The sequence below is a fragment of the Cyanistes caeruleus genome, chromosome 2 (genome assembly GCF_971803275.1).
Source record: "Cyanistes caeruleus chromosome 2, bCyaCae1.hap1.1, whole genome shotgun sequence".
NCBI classification, from domain to species: Eukaryota; Metazoa; Chordata; class Aves; order Passeriformes; family Paridae; genus Cyanistes; species Cyanistes caeruleus.
The window spans coordinates 116457979-116476020 of record NC_141702.1 but is presented as its reverse complement, the minus strand read 5'-3'; the positions used below and the strand labels follow the sequence as shown (position 1 = coordinate 116476020).

Below are 18042 nucleotides of genomic sequence, written 5' to 3'. Positions count from 1 at the left end.
CTGTGTGTTTGAAAGACATGAGTGGGGGTTTAAATCCCCAAGGACTGTATCGTACCCTTGGATTTTGGGAGAGCTCTGTGTGCAGGAGCTGCATATCAAATCTGCCAGCCTAAGCTCACACAGAGCAGGATCCTCTTGTCCATCATCTGACCTGGTCCCTTCCTGCCCTTACTCTTTTTTTTGAGGGCTCAGTAGGAGAAGGAAGAGCTGCTCAGCAAAAGGACCAATGCAGGAAATCAAAGCCACATTCAAAATGCAGCAGGTGATGGTCACTAGTGAAGTTAAGGAAGCCAACTGCAACAAGGAATTCTGGGCTTAAAAATGATCCTCTAGCGGGAAGGTATCTGCTGGATGGACAGCTGGAAAGGCTTGGGGCTTGTGCTGCTTTCCCAAGTGTAGTTCCATTGTACTTTTTCTCAGTGGGAGGATTTAGAGTCTCAGTTTACAGGTTCCTCAGGATCAGTATCATTGGGGTAGCATGATCAAAAGGGATCTGAGGGAAAAAAACACTGAAGAAATGAGAAATCCAAGTGTTCCACCTCCAGATAGTAAAGAAGAAAATATTTGAGGTAATCTATCAACGACTGTATAATTTGTATGATTTTATAGGGCTGTGGTTTTTGGAATGGTGGGCTGCAAAACATGGAGGGAAGACTGTGGTAAGAGGTGCTAATCCTTATGGCTGGATCCTCCTCCGGGTAGAAGGGCTTTAAGTAGCACTGGGGAAGCCAAACTCTAATTTAGAACAAATTGAAGCCAGCAGGATGAATGTGAAGAGAAGGAAGGTAAAGCCTGCTGCTGTATCAATGAAGGGAGCCTGGCTGATGAGCAGGAGAGCTTGGCAACTTCCACTGCTGAGAACTGTAACGTAATTAGTGCCATGAGCGGCTGTGGGATAATTGGCCTGTTCAAATAAGTGATTATGGGCTGGGTAAGGGGAATCAAATGATTTAAAAAGAGAAAAAAAAGGGGCAGGGGGAGGTGTGAGTCAAATTTTTGTTGCTCTGTTGTTGGGAAAGATTAAATTTAGCTGGCAAATGTTGCTGCATTGATCTGACCCACAGAGGGCAGGAGCTGTGAGTGGGGCAGGTGAGTTGCCTTCAGCTGGGAAAGAGGTTACAGCTGGGAAACACTTTGTCCAAGTTTTGTACCACATTGTCAGGAAAATGCAGAGAAAACCTGGCCCTGTACAGTCCCTGGGCTGTAGAGCAATAGCTGAAAGCTGGGCTCAGAGAAAAAACCACCAGAGGTTGGTGGAAAGGCAAAATACCAGCTGCCAGATGGAAGCTGGAGGCAAGAGAGTTAGAGACTCACCAAAATCTTCTTTATTTTGTTTCTTCATGTGCACAGCAGAGATGATGGATTGTAAGTGCAGACAGGAAGAGGGGATGATGCTCTGCATGGGATGGTTCCACACCAAGAACTTGCACCATGTGGTCAGCAGAGAGGACTGTGATGGACAGGCCAGACCAGATGATTTCACAGCATCTCCTGCCCTTAAAATCTGTTTCTCTTAGTATAATGTTCTTTTCTTTGAGGGGTTATTTTCTCCCCCAGGAGGGCACTTTTACATGTGATCACCCCGAGGCTGTGATTTCCCTTGGAAAGGCTTTCTAATGCCCTCTTAATTGCCAGGGTCAGTAAAGTAACCCTGAATGTTGATTCAGCCATATGGGATGTCTCCCAGAAAACGAGTCACCTCTCTCCAAGGGTGTAAATCAGTAAAATTGTGGCATCCCAGGAGCCCTCAGCGATAAATAAACTCAACCCAAGTGCTCTTGCAGTTCACCACCAGCTGAGCGGAGCAGATGAACTCCCTGGCTGGAAGCAAAGCCAGGCTGCAAAGCCTGTGCTAAGATGTGTCTCTGACTCATGGAGTGCAGCCTGTCAGCCTCAGGGAAGCAGCTGGAGCCAGAGCTCCAGCGAGGAGGAAGCAGTGGCTGTGGTGTGCCACGATTTCCATCTGAGAGTGCAATGATCTCAGCAGAGAGCTCAGTTCCTCGAGCTAGGTGAAAAGATTCTCCTGATGAGAAGGGACTCGTAGAAGTAGGAAACAGCCTGTATTCCTTTCACTAAATAAATATTACACTCTGCTTTTACTTTGCTGCCGCAGAGTGCTCCCTCTGATCGTTAAGCCCGAAACCGCAGCCCGGCCGTCAGCAGGGCTGTTTGCTGTCCTGATTTACGGGCTGCAAGCGACCACAGAGCCCCTTCATGCCTCTGCTGGCTTCCGTGCCCTGCTCAGAAACCTGCAGGCAGCTGCCAGGCCCAGCTGGAGAGGAGGGGAGGGAGAGAGAGGGATTTTCCTGCACCTGTGGAAGTGCTGGGCTGGGAGCGGGGTTGGGGAGCCCTGGGCAGGGCTGGGGGTGGCACAGAATGGCACAGGCTGTCTGTCCCGTGTCACCTGTGCTGGCAGCACACATGGAGTGATGCCATGAAATGCCACTGTGTTGTGGCACCCCAGGCCTCTGCTCTGCACTGCTGAGAAACCCTGTGCTGCCTGTCTGGCACAGGACCCGATTTAGCTCGGTGCATTAGAGCGTTCACCAGCGTGTGTCTCCTACACCTTGTTGCTATTAGTTCCTTTTATCATATTAGGGTTCTAGAAATAGGAATAAAACACCCTTGTTATTGCCTTGGTAGCAACAAAATAATTGCTGTGCTTTCCCTGAGGAAATCCAGCTTTGGGCATTCGCTCTCCCTCTCCATAAAAAGCAACTGTTTTCTATTGCCATAATTTAAAAGCTGTATCTGTTTTAAAATTCCTGTTCCCTCAAACCAGTGACAGATTGTGGAGCTGTGATAACTTTTTTGTGTCAAGGTAACTAATGAGAGGGAAATTATCTGGCTCTCTATGGAAATGCTGCTGTTCTCAACTATTTGAGGAAAGCTGCAACTCCTCACCTGTACACTCGTACAGGGACTGGCTGTGGACAGGGGATGCCAGCGATGCCAGATGGGGTCCAAGGCACGGGGACAGGCATTTGCTGATGTTACACACAGTGGTAAAAATCCTGGAGTTTAATTTGCCCTGCTTCACTATGGGTTAAGCTGAATTTGACACAATTATCATCTTGCTGTATGGAGTTAGTAGGGTTAAATATCTCTTTTATCCATATTCAAATCACTTGCAAGCACTGAGATCATTGCAGCAAAGCCCTCTTTGTCAAAACACAGCCCTACCTTAAAAACAGTTGTATGAAAACAGCACATGACCTGCATGTGAAATGAGGAGTTTGTTTCTATACAAAATGATTCCTCCTGCAGGTTGCTGCCTTCCCCTCAGGTTGCACTTTCATTTTGCCAGCCTTTCCCATCTGCTGGCACTAGCTGCCGCTCTGCAGCAGCCTCAGCAGACACCAGGGGCAGCCTGGCTGTCCCCAGCAGAGGACAATCAGGACCAGGCAGATGCAGTGGTCCCTGGAATCCCACTCGTGCCCTCTGCCTGAGTGGCTGTTTCCAGCTCAGTCCCAAAATGCATGAGAACTGCATGATGTTTGATCTCTGTTTACAATGCTGATGCACAGTGCACATCCTATTTCCCCCCTGTTCACTTGTTTTTTCAGCACTCTGGAGCCTTGCCAGTAGTAAAGAATCAGCTCTACAAAATAACACTTAGAGCTTTCTGTTCCAGAAGGCAAGTTCTCCAAGTATCTCTTAAAGAAATACAGTGGATATTTCTTGAGTAGTCTGTCTAATCCAATGCACATATCACGGTGCTCTCAATCCCCTCGTTAGCTCCACAGCAATTAGCACCCAGTGTTCTGATCTCTTTGTGCCACAAACTTCTTCGCGTGTCAGAAATCACTAGCCAGGTATTAATATTGATTTTTAGCCTATGTGGAATGAAGAGTGAAAAATCCAATACTGTTTTTTATGAAGAGCCATTTCATACTTTCTTAATAGATGTCATAAAATTCCATCAATTACTGGGGTCTCTTCAGGGGACCTAATTATTGTGCTATGCTTACCTAGTCTGAAAACTTAATAATATCTCCAGATGCTGCCAAAAGTCCTTTGGAGGTCTTACATTCCACGAGGGAGCCCTCTGCTCTGCTTGGCTTTTTTTCTTTCTTTTAAATGAACTATCAAATGTTCAGTGAGGGAGACGAACTGGAAAGCCTGCATTCATACAAATTCAGTGTGGTATTGTTTCTGTAAGGCTGGAAGGGAAAGGGGGCATTCATTTTATTTTTTAATAATTAGATTGTGGATTTGCATTAGATCAACTTTTTAATGGTGACTGCCCAGTGTCACATGCTCAGGGAACTGCAGATACATCCTTCCGTTCCTGTAGGCATTGTCAGTGCTGTAACAATTAATGGGCAGCTTTGGGGTTGCTTTTTTGGGGGGGAGAGGTTATCCTAGCAGAAGGTGAATGCCAACAGAAGCAAAGCTATTTTAGTGACTCCTTGAGTGAAAGCAAGAAGATCCTGAGGGAACACTGGGAATTTTATACGTGGACTGCTTGACAAGTGCCCAACAGAGCAGCAGGTTCCACCCCAGCACCAAAGCATTCTGGATGATTGTGATCACACTGGGTGAGGTGCCCCTGGAATATTTCCCCTTTCAGAGCTACCAAGGCCTGGTGCAGTCTATGGCACTGTGTGCCAGACAAACAGGAGTGGTGCCGGCTCCCAGCACAAAAGGCAGCGCTCAGCCCTCTGCAAAAGCCCAAGGTGATGTATGGCCCATGGGAAGACAAAGCAGAGCCATGGAACAAGCTCCCATCTTCCCATTTTCACATCCAGATGGCTGTTATGAAACAAGGAAATGTGATGTGCCTGAGTCTGCCTGAGATGACAAAACCATGCTGGTGGATCGTGCTAATCCCTTCATGTCTGAACCCCAACTCCTCTTGGGTGCATTACTCATCCCTGTGGCTCTCCAAAGAACTAGATTTTCCTTTAGATGTCTGATTTTGCTGAAAGATCTGAGAAATGCTCAAGGGCATAAATTATTCTTTTCATAGCCTGTGATAATATATGATTCTTAAATTGCCACCAGATCTGACTCCTTCAGATAGTGGAATGAAAATAATGCTGTGCTTGCCCCGAGCCAGGAGGAGGATCTGGTCCAAACCACGTTGTCTTTCAGCAACCCAGCAGCATCATGGATGCAGATGGTGGGGATGTCTGGAGAAATGCAAGTGTTGGAGGATCAGAATGAAATATCAGCCACTCAAATTAATTTCTTATAACAGTCCTCAGAATTGGGACTGGGTTCGTAGGGATGCTAAGTCTGTCTGTCTGGTGTAAATCACTGTGGCATGTACACTGTGGGATGATGGAGCACTGGTGTCGAGTAGGGCATGAGTTGGTTTCTTCCTCTGTACCACCACCCACTCAAAACCTAAACTGGGACATTCATAAAGCCTCCTTTAAATAAATAAAAAAAAATTATAATTATAATGTTATTATAAGAATTATCCACACTAATATTACCAGTGCTTACAGCAGTTACTGGTTGCATGCTTGCAACCTTCCTTGACCAGGAGCAGATGTGGGACCATTCCTGAGCTGTGAAATGGAAATTGCTTTCACATGACTCAAGGAGCTGATAATTCCAAACAAATCAATAAACATCATAGCACCTGCAGTAAAATCAGAGTTAGCAACCCTAAATCAGTGGAAGCCGCAAAACCACTAACACAGGGAGCTGAAGAAAACAGGTAATTGATTTAAAGCATGCAGTATTTATATAAAATGGGGGGAAAACCAGTTGGAGGATGTTTCTATACAACCATTTTGGGTTTTCTGGCTAGCATTCCTTACCAGCAGAAATACAGGCATCAGCCAACAGTGCCTGATCCTGCTTTTCCTGGCAAAATTGCAATTTGCCACAAGTTACAGGGGGAGTGGGACTCATCTTACAATAAAGCACATCCATTTTCCAGGCAGCTTTCTATGGGAGCCACACTGTGGCTTTGATTGCAGCTGGAGCCCATCCAGGCACGCTGACAGCCAGGCACTCATGATCACGGTGGCTGCACTCGGGCTAAACCCCTGCTCTCCCTACAGGAGACTTGTAAGGCAAGAAGCACAGGCATCAACACACAGTTTAGGCACAGGTCTGCCAAGACCCTTCCTATTGCCACAAGGATATTTCTGCCATATGTGTGCCAAGAAAAAAAAAAAAAAAGAAAAAGGCATATTAATTTAATAGTGGAGGAGAGATTCTACCACACTCATTTATTGTAACTGATGAAAAGGCTGCTTTAATGCAAACTGTTGTGCCAAGTTGCCTGTGCTAGCCAACATTTTGGCATGTTACATTCCTATCTAGGCAGCTTTTGATTATTAATCATTTCAAGTGTTTTGAGAGTTGAATTTCAGTGGATTTTAACTGATGGGTTATCATGGATATTAAACACTGAGCCCAAGTCTCAATGTGAGGGTGTTGGCGGTGATCTCGCACCGTTACTTCTGGCTGTGGGTGGCTGCAGAGGATGACAGCTGAAACTGCAAATGTGAGAAACTGCCAAATGTGTATCCATATGAGACAGGCCCTGTGGGTTCACATTTTTGGATTTTTATCCATTACAGTAATTGATTTTTAGCCAGTGTCCTAGGTTAAAACAAAACTAAAGCTTCTGCTTTTCCCACGTTTCACTTGTAGAGGTTTCAGAATGTGTGCGATCATTTCCAAGAGTTTATTGTTGTTGGCCAAGTAGGACTTTCCATGGACAAGACAAGACACAACTGAAAACAGAGAGCTCCTCGTTCAACACTAAGTGATTCCAATCACATGGGATAATTTCAAATGGATCTCAGTGTGAGTGAGCAAATGATCATGTACCCTGAGACAGTGACTGATCTGAAAAATGATACATCCATGTAACCCTGGGAGCAGAAGTGTTTGCTTCTTATATTTTGAACTATTTGCCAAAGCTGAACAACTCCAGCTCTAGCAACTATTGATAGAATATGATCATTTCAAAAGAGAAAGATTTTGCAAGTCTTTATACATGCAGTAATATTAAATCTTCTGGAAAATTTCAAAGCGTGACTTTGCACTGAGTCCCCTGTGACAGGACATCCCTCATGAGAAAGAATGAGAGGGGAGAATGTAGCTCAGCAAAGCTGACAGTTTAAACCTCCCCAGAGAAAAATATGACCAAGGAAATTATTTTTGTGTATGTGCTGGGCTTGGGGGGGAGGCTGGGTTTGTTTTATTAAGCAAATGACCCATGGCACTTTTGCAAAGAAGAAGCAGATTTTAGATAGCAAAACTGTGCATCTTACTTGGAATCAGTGGTCTATCAAAACTGTTGGAAGTTACCACTTTTAGAAGATGTCTTGGTCCTGTGCTCAGTCCAGCTAAACAATCTGGGCAGTCAACCCTGGGACTTTAATGGATTGATGGACTTGTTGAGGAAGAAAAGAGCCTGGACTTATCTACAGAAACTTGGAACATTTGGGGCAAGTGTTCCAAATTAAGAAAGAAAACATTCCATGATTTACGTCAAAACTATAAAAATAAGCATTTTGCACAGCTCATGCTCTGACCAAAGTCAGTATTCAAAACATGCAAAAATTAATTTTAATTACTCCAGCTCATGACAAATGAAATTCTGGTTGGTGTTCCACAGCAGAAATATCTGTCTTGTCTTGATTTTCTCCTGTATCCATTCCCAGACTCAAGAGGTGCTGTGTAGAAGTTCAGAACAATGCTGTGGTATCCATGACAGAGGACAAAGGAGAGGGGGAAGGGAAAAAGCAAAAGGCATTGTTTGTAGCTCTTACAATTTAATATAGTAATATTAACATCTGCTATGTGCCTCCCACAAAGCTCCAGCTAAGCCTGTGGCCCTAGAGGACTGCCTTAGAAATATGTGGACAAAAAAGGCAAGGAAGGGACAAGGGCTGTTCCTGTGATAATGACCACACAGCCGTGTGGTTTTTAAATAAATGAGGGTACAAATTAATGAAACTGTGGTTTGTTTCAAACTCAAATCACTTTCTGCTGGCATCCAGAGTTTCTACTGTAGGATGTTATGTTACTTCCCACACCTGTGCAAGTGTTCTTTGGTATCATTGGTTTGTAAAGGGATGAAAGGGGGTGGGTATGTCAGTCTGTGTGGTAGCTAGAGCTTCTCTAAGCTGCCAGTGAGGATTCTCCTGCCAGCAGCACTTGGGTGTTGCTCCCCAGGCTGAAAACTTTCCTTTTGCTGCAAGGGCTCCTCCACAAGAAGTGCCAGGTGCAGAGTGAAGCCCTTGAAGGCATTCCCTTGACAGGCAGGTGATGCTGATTGAGAGCACAGCACCAATTTGCAGTGTGCTGCCTAAGAGAAAAGACACTTCAGCTGGGGGAATAATTTGCAGTAATGAGGGTGAAAGCTAAACTTCGCAGCATAACTCGTGTCAGACAAAAACATACCAAAGTCACAGTGAATTTCTGGAACACCTGACAGGCATTTCTTCTGGGTAGGGCTCCGTAACACACACTTGATTCACAACCATTTGTTTTGCCTTACAAACTGTCACTGCTGAGCTGATGCCACCAGAAGTTGGAAGGAAATGTGACTGGAGCTCCTCCATCAGCACTTCTAATTTCCTTCCCCAAGGTGGGAGGAGTGGCACATAAAGAGAAAACTTGTGTGTGTGTCTCTATGGAGAACGCCAACGAGGCAACACAAATGAGCAGGATTGTTTATGCTGGGTTATCAGACGGTGTTGCTACCAAGTACCATGTGTGATTAGAAGGAAAAAAAAAAGAAACTTTATACTGAATTTTTGGTGCTAGAGTGTCTGGGTGTATCTGGCTTATGGCCTGTTCTTGGATTAGGAAGATGCATTCCCTCAGGAAAGTAGAGCAAAAGATCTCTCCTGGTGACCAAGCCCTCCAGGTGATGCTGCAGGCTCCTGAAGGAGCAGAGCAGGGGGAACATGTGGCTGGCATCCCAGCTGAGGGCTGCTGTGTTTTCATATGAGAGAAGCCTTGGTCTGTACAGGATCTGACACTTCATTAAACCAAAATCCATCACTGAAATCCTGGCATGGACAAGCAGCCACTTGGACTTTGTGTCAATGGCCCCTGGGGTAGGAAATCACCGTGGTATCTCCACAACCTGTACTGCTTTGTGTGAATGAAGAGTCACACCTTGCACAACTAGTGATTCCTGGGATAAGCTTCTTTGGCTTTTCCCTAAGAAAGGCAGCTTGAGAGCTTCACCTCATCTGGGGCTGAGATCCTCATTCTTGTATGAAAATGAATTAATCTTCTGGGGCAAAGGGCTGCTATGAAATAAACATCAGATGTGTCAACCACACAGACTTAAGAAGAGAAGTAGTGGCTTGGGGGTGAACAATAACCAGCTGTGGGCAAAGAAAGAGCCAGGGAAAGAGCCCATTGCAGATCTTCATTGGCATCCCATCCTCTTCTGCAGTGAAAGCTGGCATATTGTAGGACAGATGATTTCCCTGCCTGTTTTTTTTATAGTGCTTTACACTTCCCAGGAGTTGTTTCTATATGACTGTAATAGAGCTGTCAAAATAACAGCTTGTGGTGGAGAATGCAGTCGCACCTCTCAGCTCCTTGCTGCCCTTCTCCTGCAGCACCTGCTACCAATGAATGGCTGGAGGACGAGGCCAAATGAAGGTGACACTGGCTGTGAGTGCAGGACATGGCTCAGTGCTCATTTGGCTGACCTTCCCAGCAGAGCCGTGGCCTCAGGCCTCTCCAGCCTTTTGCACTGTAAGCCTGGCCCCAGCAATGGTCTCCTTTGCCTCATGACCTGTAGAAGGTCTTTTGCACCTTCCAGCCTCACAGCTCTGCATGCTGCCCTTCCTGCACAGCGTTTCTGATCTAACCACACTGTGCAGGCAACACATGGAGCACAGGAGTCACAGGAGCAGCCAGCTGATGATTTGGGGTTTTGGCAAGTATTATCCTACTGCAGCTTGACAGGACAATGAGGGTGGAGGTGGGACAAGATCTAGTCCCTGTACACTGCAAAATGGCTGTTGAGTAGGCTATGGAATATATCTCAAGGAGGAGTAGCCTTAGGACTATCTGGCAATGACTGCCTGGAGGGAGGCAGCATCTTGGTGCTGGGGTAGTGATGGCTCTCCTCTCTCTTCTCTGTGGAAAGGTGTATTAGAAGTGTCTGGATCTGCTCCATCTGGTAATAATTGTGTAAAGTCAAATGAGTGGCAATATCAGAGCAAAATATTAATGAAGGGACTGGTAGCCATCCATCGATGTCCATTTGCCTGGAGGCTTGGAGGCTTTTTCTCCCTTCTTTTATCAGACATCTTCAGTAACCTACAGGTGCCTGCTTGCAAGGTCAGCATTTCCTATGCATGAGAGCAGTGGCTCTGCAGGCTGAAGGCTGCATAGATCCAATGTACCAGCTCAATCAGATGTTTAAGCATCTCTGCAGGAATGATCACTGTCATTTAATCTGCTGATTAGTGTTGTCATATCTATTTGTAGAATACAGTATAATTTATGGTGAGATCCCTGGAGGATCTTTAGCAAATACTACAAGTAATTGAATCTGCTGATTTCTAAAGGTCAGGTGAAAACTGAGCATTATTATAACACAGATGAGGTGATGATGACACCAGGTAGCTTTACATTTCAAATGTAAAAACTTGAATTTACTGATCATTGCTGTATGCCATCACTGTTGAAGATGAGTAAGACTGTCAAGAACCATAATGTCCATTTTCAACCCTGTCAGTAAAGCAATGTAATTTCTGAAGAGAAATAAAAAGGACTTCCTTTTCCAAATCAGCAGGTTGGGGGGGAGAAGAATTTCAGAGAGGCGCGATTAGGGAAGCATCAGGAAATTGTTTGGGTGATTTTACTGAAGAAGTGGCTCACTGATGAACTCTGAGGCTGAGTGCTGCTATTTCCAGTCCTGGCTGAGTAAGATCCCCGAGCTGGCACAGCTACTTTCCATCTCTCTTCCAGCAAACAAGCGGATTTCCCTTATCAGCAAAACTAATTTTGTCTGGCTGACAAGTTATAAAAATTAAGACTTTTAATTTGGATTGTACAGTCTGGAGTTCATTTCGGCAGAAATGAGGAAGGAACGGAAGGAAGGTGGTCTGGATAGTGGCAGGGACAATCAGCTTTTGAGAGCACCAGACTAGAGCAGCTCACTGAAGAAATTGTTTGACCAAAGAACAAAGCTGATGGAGGGTACCAGCAACACAAAGCTCAGGCTGGGGTGCTGGCTTGCACTAAAAAATCTGCATGTTGATAATAAATTGAGATTTTTTTTTCCCCAATAAAACAAAGGGGTTTTTTAAATTTAAAGAAGAAAAGTATTTCTTCAGGGTTAGATTTTTGTTGTTAAACTTGTCTGGGCCCATTAGAAGCTCCCCCAGCCTTCTGGAATACCACTACTTCCCATCTGCTTCCCTCAAAGTTACAAAGTCAGTGGAAGCTTGGCAGGAACTAAACTGGCAAGACAAGGAGTGGGTTGAAACAGTGACTAAATGTGGGATGTGTCTATCCCTACGAAGCTGCTGCTAACCCCAGCACCCTGTATGGTGTCTAACAGGCATTTATAGGCCGTGCACCACTGAATTCTCCTGCAACAACTCCTGCCTACAGGTGCTCTGCACAGGGCAAAACTGTGTTGAGGTCATAAATTTTGTGGCTGAAATGCCTAATAAAAAGGGTAAATGCATGTTTGCTTGTAAAAGCCCTTCCCCAGAACAGATTAAACAAGTTATCCTGTGCTTTTTTCACTGCAGAAATATGTGTTTGCTGCAAACTTTCTTCTTTAGCTGCTCTGTAAATCATCAACCTAGAGCACTGCAGGCTACAAGAGCTGCCAGGACAATAAACTGAAGCTTTAAGCCCAGGAAAGACTTCAATATTCACCTTACTTTACATAGCCTGGTGACAGCAATATGGATGTGCCTAAGGCTGAGTGCTCCCATGCTCTGATGGATCAGGGCCTAAATACACATGGACACTTCAAACAGAGGCATCTGTCAGCAAAAACTTCCTCTCCTTGGGAGGAGGCTTCTGTCACAGCTCCTGCGTGGGTGTTGGGGCACATAAATCCCCCAGACTTTGTTGTTCTGCCAGCAAGCAGGACAGAAGAGCAGTAAAAACCTGCCAGGTCAGTTAGAAACCAGCTGAGTCACAATGCTGCAACAGGGCCACCTGAAAATAAACAGGCCAACAATAAAAGCCGCACAAGGGCCGAGTAAGAAGCCTGACTCTCTGGGTGGGTGCAGGTTTGTCTGCTGCAGTGGCTCTGGGACTGTGGATGCTCCCTCCTGCTTTCCTACATGACTCCCTTTGTGCAAACCCAGGGCACTGGCAGAGCTGGCCCATCACCTGCTGTGTAGCGCACGAGTGGAGTTGAGTATTTGGGAAAACAACACCAGAGCAAGGACCCTGTAAGACACCTTCAGCATAAACCCTTTTTCTCTGTCCCCAGCATCGTTCCCCTTAGGGTGACAACGGGCACCACTGATTAGAAGGGTATGCCAGCCCACGTGTGCCAAATGGGGACCTGTTAGGTTATTTTGGTGCTCTCTGGGGAGAAAGCGAGGGCACGCAAACATGGATAAATAACCGCTCCCGGTTCTGGGTCTCTTATATAAGGTGATGATTATAGAAACTGCAATGTACGAGGGGGTGGAATGCAAAGAACAGAGTTTTTAAAGGAAAGTAGGTCTGGGTGTTGAGGGGGGAAATGGAAATTACCAGCCTTCCTTGAGGTTTGATAAAATCAAAGAAGGTGGTGCTGTATTGTAGTGATGCCTTGGCCGCAGACAAGACATGAGCGTCCTGTGCTGGGGAAGAGTCGCTCAAAGATTTTATATAGATCTTCTTTTCAGGATGAGCTGATGTATGGGACTGTCAGCTGAGCACAGTGCTGGGAGTAAATTATTTAATGGCACAAATGGTTTCCAAAGGGAGCTGGGAGAGAATTGTCCCAAAGTAACCAACACTTCATGTTCCTTCACAAGCACAAACGATAATTGAACTGAATTGAATCGCAGACATGTAGAAAGCAATTCCGTAGCCATCTGACACTAATGTTGGTCGGTTGATTGGTTAGGGAAGAATTTTTCACTGTATATTTTCCTCTCTTTTAAACTTACTGAAGAATGCAGGATTAACACTCAGGATACTTTTTAATCCTAATCAGAAATGAAGCTGCTTACAAACTAGGTTTAAGCATCTTTAAATCCTTATCATAGAGGGGCTGAGCTTGGGCTGCCTTAAGACAGGCTGCTATTTCATTCATAACTGTTAGGAGAAAAATTGGGGAGGGTTTCATAAAGCACTAAACATTACACACAGCTATTTGCCATCTCCTCCTCTTTTAAACACAGACTGTAACTCACCGGTTCCCTACGCTGCAATTTATTTTCTTCTAGCCAGGTTGTGAAAGCTGTGGGAATGGAAGTGATCTGCTGTTCTAATCTGTAAGGAGAGCACCAACCCCCCCATGTCTTCAGCCTGATTGCGGCAGCAACATGTGCATTTACAGATTCATTGCTGAGTGTCTGGAGGTTACTCTTCAATGTGTGCTCTTTATAATCTGATCAGTCATCCACTAAAGAGTCTTGCAGCAATGTAATTCTGAGTTTCGCTGCCTGAGCTGCGTTTCTCTCCCTGTTGGGTTTCTGATTGCTGTACCAGAAGCAGCATCACAACTTCTTTCATGAAGTGGGTTTTGGTGCACGGTCACTGGAAAGTCTCCTTTGGAGAAATCATTATGCTAATGTAAGACACTGGGTTGAAGCAGGGCTGTAACAGTGGGCTGGATCTAGGAAGATAATCAGTGTACTGCATGATAGAGATATTGCCTGGGTGCCATTCCACCTTCTGTATCTCTCATTCCTAGTACACATTTGTGTTTGGTGTGTACTCCACAGGTGAATTCACGCAAGGACACAGAGAGAATCCTCTTAGGTGTTTTTGGTACATCCCTTCCTTGGGGCCAAGTCTGCTCTCGCTGCAATTAGCGGGAGCTTGTGTTGCAGCTCTTGTGCGTAAGCCTTGCTCAGCTGAGCAGCCTCCCTGACCTCAGTGGGGCTCCTTGCGTGTCTAATTTAGGGCTGGAATTTGCCAGCGGGTCAGCACCCACTGGGATGCTGATAACCAAGACCTACTCAGTCTATAGACCTGGAACTTTAGATCACCCCAAAGCGTGCCCCTGATAAGCATTGCCAGCAGGAGCCCACAACACAGACCAGATCCAGATCTGCTGGATTGTCCCAGCTGTGTGGTGTTCCCCAGTCTGTGGGCATTTAATGGCTCAAAGGGGCATGCATGCTTCTAGTGACAGCATATAATGACTGTATATATAATAATATAATGAGAGATGAACATGGGTTTATGGCACAGTGTTTTCATGAGGCAGGATTGATAAATGAGAAGCAAAAGTCTCTCTGGGGCACAGGTAAAGGTGCACTGACGCTGGTTTTACAGGTTATGGGTTGCAAGGACTCTGATTGTCTCCCTTCCCTCCTGCAAGGCTGCAAAGGGAAGAGCTAAGGCAGCAAATCCTGCTCTTGTTTTGGCTTCCTTCACGTGCCTGCTAAGGCGTTGCTATGTGAAAATCCTGGCAGGGGGTGGGAAATGCTGTGTCTGTTGGAGCTGAACAAGTTCCTGTGTGTTTAGTAGTTGTGGTGTCCTTGTTTGCTCTTTCTTGTGAGCTGTGTGAATAGAGACCTTTGTACATCAGGACATGTGGTAGTGCCCAGGTACTCCTTGGATATAAAGGAATGTTTGTGCAGTGGCAGCCAAGCCATGGAAATGGTAGAAGCAGGTGCCTTGTCTTGTTTCAGAGGAAAATGGAGTATGGTTTATTGAATAAATCAAGGCTTTGTTAGCTAGGCCACCTTATTCCTGCAGGGAATCCGTAGGAAGGATTTATATTAAGTGTTCTCTGATGATAATGATGCTTTTAAAATAGAATTCAGAATATTATGCCACCTAAATCTTGATAGCCCATTCCTTCAGCTCAGAAATACTAATGCAAGGTGTATCTTGTACTCCATATTTCATGGCTGTTCCAATTTCTCTTTTTTTTGAGCTATATATTAATGTGGAGTTAGAGGCTTTATCTCCACAGCTACACAGTCCCCCTCACAAGCCTCTCCAGACATGCAATTTAGCTAAAAAAAGCTTGCTTTGTTCCTCAGCATTATCTGGTGTAATCAGGAGAATGAATAGAGATGCCAGAAAGATTTATTACTTGATTTTTTTCAGAGATGGAGAGAACAACTAATACACAATATTGATTTCATGAGAAACTGGGGATCCTCACATCATAAGAACATAACATCAGAGAAGCATTTTTTTCAATATCCACTTCAGAAATATCACCCTAAATGAACTGGGTTTTTTGAGAAACTAAAGGATGAATAGGAAAAAAAATCAAGATGGACTGTTTTTCTCTTTATCAAAACATGAAGCTATGCTTCGATAATCTAGAATACAGTAGGATTTGGCATTTGTGGGAAGTCCTACCCAACATTAATCCACTCTTCAGAAAATGTGCCATAATCTCACTACCCCTGAAGCATCATTTCACTGAAAATGTTGCAAAAAGCTTTGCTTGCTAGATTTCACCAACTCTTGTTATTTTTTAAAATCACCTAAAAGTGCAGCATTTATGGACATTCTTAAAACAAACCAGAACACAGCATTTCAATTTCAAATCAAACTCCTAGCTGGTTTAAACTCTCTCTTTCAACAGAAAAACTGAATACAGTTCTGTCTTTTTAACTATCCTAAACACAAATGCAACCACTTGGTGACATCTCCTTTTTTTTTGGGCTGGGTTTATGATGTTTTTTGAGATCAGCTTTTGGTTTCAAAGGGGTGGTGAGCTGCTCTGCTCCTACTCCTGAGATACTGAGCCTGAAGTCTAATTACTCTCTTTCCATCTTTCTTGGTTGTTCTTTGCTACACTGGTGACAAATTTAGCAAAAAACCTCCAGCTGTGCTGAGACTGTGGAAGGAGTTGAGGCTTGGGGTTAGAGCTTGAATAGCATGTAACCTCTTATTTCCTACCCTGTCTGCCTCTGAATGGCAGCTATGCAAATTATATGCATACACTTTCTACTGTAGTTTGGTTTTATGGGGGCTTTCATTGCAGTTAGATGAACTTTGAAGAAATAATTTTAAGCTAGGAACTTTAATCAATGCAATTTTTTTCATATTTTTTTCCTTGCAAAACCAGGTTCTTCATGTCACTTATAATTCAGCACTAGTTAAATACTGTTGGTTTCCTAGGGAAGATGTGCTATTGTTTAAATAAGAAAGGCAAATACAAATGTAATGCAATATCCTGTCTACCAAACAGGTGGGTCGTGCAGCTGACCAACTTGTAGTCCAGCTTCAAATGCAACTTTGTTTCCCTTCTTCTTTGAACTCCTGGAAAGAAAGATCTGCACAAAGAATGGGATGCTTAAATCCCAGTCTGAATGCAGTTGCAATGAAAGTCAGCTACTGTAGCTCGATAGCTCTGGACCTCTGTGCCTTCAGAAATTAAAAGCACCCTTCCTACTGATATTTTTAATTAATATTTAATAATAGTAAAAACATGATCTCCATGTCAGAAGAGGGTTTCTTCCTAAGAAAATCTTTATTTTGATGCAACTCAGAGGACTATGCTGTCCAGAACCGTGGCCAGACCATAGGATCCTATAGCATTTCTTGGCTTCTGGAGTCAAGTGAACCACTTGCTCTCTCCCTGGTGTTTGTGTCCTACATATCCCTTATCCAGCCTCATATCCCAAACCCTGGGGCACCCAGCACCACAGAGTGAGCCAACGTACCTTTGTCTCCCAGCCTAACCACAACTGTAATAATTTCTGTGGTTTATACCTACTTTCTAGATATATAAATAACTGCTATCAGCTCCTGGGTCTACAGAGCAGCACAGCAGAGTGCTAATGAGACCTGCTCCTTGCTACCAGTTCAGCTCTGTGTGGGCAAATAGGTGTTAAACTGAATTTTAATCTGCTGGCAATGAACATCTTATTATATAGCTGTGCCTAGGGGCTCGGCAGGTTTGTGCACCACACACAGCGTGTTCAGGTGGAAGCTGAGCTTGTGGGTGAGGATTTAGGAGAGAAAAAGCAGCTCTCAGTTTCTGCTGATTGCCAGCAATACAATGGAGACTGAAGTTCTTTTTCTCCACCATATACACATAGATCTACTACTACTACTACTGTTCTTGCTGGGATGAGCACTAGCTGGAGGATATTTCTGTTTGGATGGAGAAGTGGAGAGAAAAAGAAAGAAAATCAATGTCAGCCCCCAAAAAGTGCTTCATAAAAACGTGCAGACAGCACACACACCAGATGCTTGTACCACAAACTGGTGGTCCTGCCAGCTCACCTTTGCCATCCCAAGAATATCAGTTTGAAGGGAAGATACAAGGGACACAAATCTTTCCTTTTGTGCTTCTATCAGCCTTATTTTAATCTGCTTGCCTAAATTAGCCAGAGGTGCTGTTAGTCAGCAGCACAACACCAATTTCTGTGAGCAGGGCCTCGGGGCTTTCTGCCCTTTATCTGAAGAAAGGCACATTAGCATGAGAGATACAGGGAGTTTGTTACTGATACTTCATCCTTCTCTCCCAGCTCTATTAGTAATCCAGTCACCAGCTCCTGTCTCACCCCTTGTTCTAAAACTTCACACACTCCTGTTATTGTGTCTGCTGCACCTCTGATTCACAAAGCTTCTTCCTTCAACTTCAGATCACTTTTGCAGAGTAACTCCTGCTAAGAAAATCTATTAAACATATTTTATAAGACTGTGGCCAGCACAAGTATGAGGCAACTGATGTTTAATGGGAAAGGAATAAAGAAAGTCTTAATATAAAGAGAACCCATCAAAGGTTCTTAAAAAGAAATTGCTAAAGATGTTGCACAAGTGTCTTACTGCACACATCTGTGGTTTTTTATATTATCTTTTACGTTTCTCAACAACATTTTAATTAAAGCCTTTATTATCAAGTGCCTCATTATAAAAGACTGACTTTTTTTATTATTTTCTACTTCATAATTTTTACAAGTGACTTTCTACAAATGTTTTGCTCCA

At 44.3% G+C, this 18042-nt stretch overlaps 1 long non-coding RNA gene across 1 annotated transcript; it reads left to right on the top strand.

The window, feature by feature from the left end:
- The first annotated feature begins 5586 nt into the window (after nucleotides 1–5586).
- LOC147655159 (uncharacterized) lies at nucleotides 5587–12156 on the top strand. The gene is made up of 2 exons (XR_015282024.1): nucleotides 5587–5671; nucleotides 6619–12156. It is a non-coding gene; the product is annotated as an uncharacterized LOC147655159 (long non-coding RNA).
- Nucleotides 12157–18042: the final 5886 nt, after the last annotated feature.